The sequence below is a fragment of the Triticum dicoccoides genome, chromosome 1A (assembly GCF_002162155.2).
Source record: "Triticum dicoccoides isolate Atlit2015 ecotype Zavitan chromosome 1A, WEW_v2.0, whole genome shotgun sequence".
Classification (NCBI taxonomy): domain Eukaryota; kingdom Viridiplantae; phylum Streptophyta; class Magnoliopsida; order Poales; family Poaceae; genus Triticum; species Triticum dicoccoides.
In genome coordinates, this window is record NC_041380.1 from 494414646 (window position 1) to 494419419 (window position 4774).

A 4774-nucleotide genomic window follows, 5' to 3' on the forward strand; every position below is an offset into this window, starting at 1 on the left:
TATGAGTCTTGAAATGTATCCATAGCCAGTTTTTCTTTTTCTTCGGTGCAAGTTATATTGCATTATTGCCATGTGTGGTGCGAACGATGATGGAGTCATTATTATCGCGCCACCAATGGGCCATGGCCACTTACTAGTCCTCTTAGCATATCCCGACGTCAACACCGATCATTGCCCGTATCCCACGAAGAGTTCATAAACTCAGCAAGGTGGCCAATGAGGCAATAACCCAGTCATAAAGCTTGTTTGATGAAATGCTTCGGAGAGTAGTCTCTGGGTTAACTAGAATTTGTTTTGTAAATGCTCTTTAGTTCCAAAATATAGTGCACATTTAAATGTTTATGGTCTTTGATATATGCATTTTTATGGTCTTCGATATATGACATTGACAACCAATATGTACAAAACACATGGATTCAACATATACAGATTGTATAGTTATATTTTTCTTGCAAAATACTTTTAGTCTCGAAAGTAACCTTCTACTCCCGAGCTCAAATGCACCAGCCATGAATAGTACTTCCTCCATTCCTAAATGAAAGTCTTTTTAGATATTCCACTATGGACTACATACGGATGTATATATACATATTTTAGAGTGTAGATTCACTCATTTTGTTTCATATGCAGTCCATAGTGGAATATCTAAAAAGACTTATATTTAGAAATGGAGGGAGTAAAAATATAAAAAGTAGACAAAATCAAAATATTCAGAGTTTTTTGGCAAAAAAACATTATCGGATTTGCAAATGTTCGTGAAGGAAAAACATTCCTAATTCTCTAAAAAGAAAAAAACAAATCAGTGCTTCAAATTGCTTTAAAAAATAGTATTTTCTGGAGCATTGACTTTTTTGCCTAGAGCATTAGGAATGTTTTTTCTTCATGAAAAATCACACGCATGTGCATTCAACGATGTTTGTGCAAATAAAATTCATTTTTATAACTAATGTTTTTTCGATTTTACGATTCATGAGGATATATTTGAGCTCGGATTAGAAGCTCCTGTGTTTCAAAAAGTTCAGTCCGGATATATTGCCTTGCTTTGGGTAGGACTAGTAAGTGCGCATGTGCAACGCACGTCTATTTGAACTAATAAGTATGCACATGTAATACGCATCTATTTGGATTAACATATTATACTAAACTTAATACAAGATAATTTATTCATAAATTTAAAATTTCCCTATAAAGTACACGATCTCTTATTTCCAACTCGTACAAATAATTTGAAATATCGTTTCTTCTTAATCAACATGTCTCCTGTATTAAAAGACCACCCACTTTTATCAATGTATAAAATTCAAAATTATTTAGAAGATTCATCATGATTCTTCATATGCACACATTTATGCAAGTATAATCACACATGAAAATGTCACTTAGGACAAGCTAAGGAACCGTTTCAGTGCCAGCAAATTCCAGTCAAGAATTACACAAGATCATCACGAACATATACAGAGAGAAGTGACCTCTCTTTCTCCGAGATTGATCGAACAACAAGTTTTTTGTATATATCTATCCGACACTACTACATATATACAATATAACATCTCTTATAATCCCTACATCTAAAATCGATTTCAACTTCCACATGGCATTCTCTGTCTTTATGTATGACATGGTCAAAAAAGAATCCCGCCAATTCCTCTTGAATTGCTCGTATGCGATCATGTGGTATGAGTTCATTCCGCATCTGTCACATCTAATTTAAAGAAAAGGGTCAATACATATATATGAAAGAAACTCAACACAATTGATGGTAATAAAATAAAATTGTGAATATTGTTTATGTACTAAATGATATGAAATTTACCATGACCACAAAATATCCTACATTCATCATCATCATAATCAACATGCAGTTTTTGCTTCTCTTGTATGTAGTCCAAGTTTTCTATCAGGAAAATATGTTAACTCAACTGTAGATAAGGATGGTATGAAAATGCTCATGTAAAATTACAATTGCCATGTATCTGCTGGACAAACAAATACACTTATGCAAACTTCAGGTTTTTTTAGTAAAACTTATGCGAACTTTAGTTTCTTTCATTAAAACTTATGCAAACTTCTGGGTTTTTTCAGTGAAACGTAATTTCATGACTGCAAGTAAGGTCTTAGTTCAGCGAATTTGTCTGTGAGTTCACTATGTAGTCCTGAGTTGGCCATGTAATAACCGGTAGCCAGTACTTAAAAAAACAGGGATGTCTGTTGCAGGTACGTGAAAATCAATGAAAAAAGAAAGAAAGAAAGAAGGCGAATGTCTCTGTGTGTGCTCCAACGCTCCTCTGTTTCTCATTGCATCATCTCTAGTTCCTGTACTTCTAGATGTGTCACCACCGGCGAGGTAGCGATGACAGTAAAAAAACAACACTCGATACTTACTTGATTAATGCGTGTGTGTGATGCGTTCGCGTGAAGGCGAGCGTCTTCGTCGTTTAGGCCTGCGAGCGGCCGCGGCGACCGTGTCCTCTCACCAGCTGGGCGGCATTGTCGACGCAGGTGAGTCAGTCGTCCAGCTTTGAGGCGACGACCTCCACGCACCGGGATTAGCTTTGGACGACGTCGTCCACGCGCGAGTACCGGACAAGCGTGTCCAACGGAGCAGCATGCGTCAGAGCTGAGGGAGTCGGCGGTGGCTTCGGGCGAGTGAGATGGGGCCGTGATTAGCTTCACCTGCTGCACAGCGGCCGAGACCTGCACCGCCCTGGGGATGATGATGGTTGGCGACCAGGCGAATCTACATGCATGGTTGTGGGGGTAGATTTTTTTAGCCCGCTTATACTGGTTCAAGATACTCAGCGTTGCCCCACACTTGAAGGACCTCGGCGGTGGGTGGTTGTCAGCGTGGGTGTTGTGGATGGAGCCAAAGTCGACGCGGATGCCGATGGTTCCCGGAGAGCATGCCCAGGATGTGGACGAAGTCGTTGCAGTCAGTAGAAGTGTGTTCGGAGGAAGCCACAGTTCCTCCTCGCATGTCTCCCATTGTGGCTCGCGTGGGTGGTGGGCTGGTGACGGCTGGCGACTCGCGATCACGATTCCCTGATAGGAGACGATAGGATGCGCTCGTGATTAGTTTCCTAATAATTAAATGTGTTCGTGATTAGTTATCTAATAGGATGTAGCCATGATTAGTTTCCCAATAATTAGATGCGCCCGTGATTAATTTCCTAATAGGATGGCTCGTAATTATTTTCCTAATAATAGGATGCACGCGTGATTTTTTTTCTAATAATAGGATGGGTTTGTGATTAGTTTCCTAATAATTAGATGTGTCCGTAATTAGTTTCTTAATAGGACGTGTTCGTGATTATAGTTTCCTAATTGACCAGGCATGGATTTTCATATTTTCCTTCGCGGTGGAGTACGGTCAGTCAATGTAAATTGCTAAGTGCACACAGAGAACAGATTCGGTTAAGGCTAGCCGTTAGATTGAGTTTAGTGGGACTAATCATGCGGTGGAAATGTATCCGTACTAGAAGAACGCCCGTGCGTTGCAACGGGGCCACATTAACTTTAAGAGTTCAATATTAATCATGTTAATAATACATTTAATATTCTCATACATATCAAGTGACACTGACGACCTTTTTTGTCAATTTAGCAACGGGCTCAGTTGCAACGGGCTCTTTATACATATCAGACAACTCGCTACTACTTAAACTACAACTATGGCTACCAATATTTTTTTGTCAATTTAGCTCAGCAATAGTGCCTGGCTTAATAGACTGCTTTGCATTCACCCCCTCAGAAGACAGAGAGAACTAACTCAACATGTCAGAAGATTAACAGAAATTTCATTTGTATGGCATGAACATATAGCAGGAGCACCAACACATAGATCAGCAGAGAGCATAGCACAGCATGCACACACTCGGGCCATCTATATCATACACACACAGCAACACACACACGCATCACGCTGGCATACACATACAGAAAAGCAGGCACACACGTATCATGCGCATTGGCCGGTGCGACGCACGCAGAGCAAGTACGTACGCACGGAGGGCAAGCTAGCAAGCACGCACGCGTCCAACCCCGCCGCTGCATGCGCTGGCAGAAGGTGAGGCAGCAAGGGAGACTGCACATTGAAGCTGTCCATGCAAGGCTGGAGGTGCTGGGCCGGCGACGGCGGTGTCGGGACGGCGCTTGATTTGTTCCAGGTGGCGTGGAGCTTGGGGCGGCAACGCGACGATAGCTAGTGCTCGGGGATGGGGGTTTGGGGCGGGGGCAGTCGACCCGATGGCTGGCGAAGTTAACGGGCTCGGGCGGCTGGAAATTTGGCGGGTGGCGGCGGCACAGCGCGAGGATGGGACAGGCGGAAAACCTAGCGGGCGTTCAACTACCAATACCCGCGCCTTTTTTAGGGGAATTGCTTGTGAAAATAACGTGCGACGACGACTTAGCGAGCGGATCCCCTTAAAAAAGACATAGCGAGCAGATTCCCTTAAAACTGGTAGGAATGGATACGATTGATGACGTTGATAAATAGTGGTGAATGTTGGCCTAATTTACTATCATCATGCATGGAAACGAATCATCAAGAAAAAGAATACTTCCTATTACTACACTCATAAGAAGCTTCCTAATCTCTGCTACCAAACAGTTTCTGCCCAAACAATGAAGGAAAGTTATGGACGTGATTCGAAAGGAAACAAACATTATGAAGATTAATTAATTTAGATTTGATCTTTAGAGATTGATTGTGATTGATTCTTTTACATAAAGACATTACTAAATAATTTGCGTCAGTATGGAAAGTTCTGATTCGTTC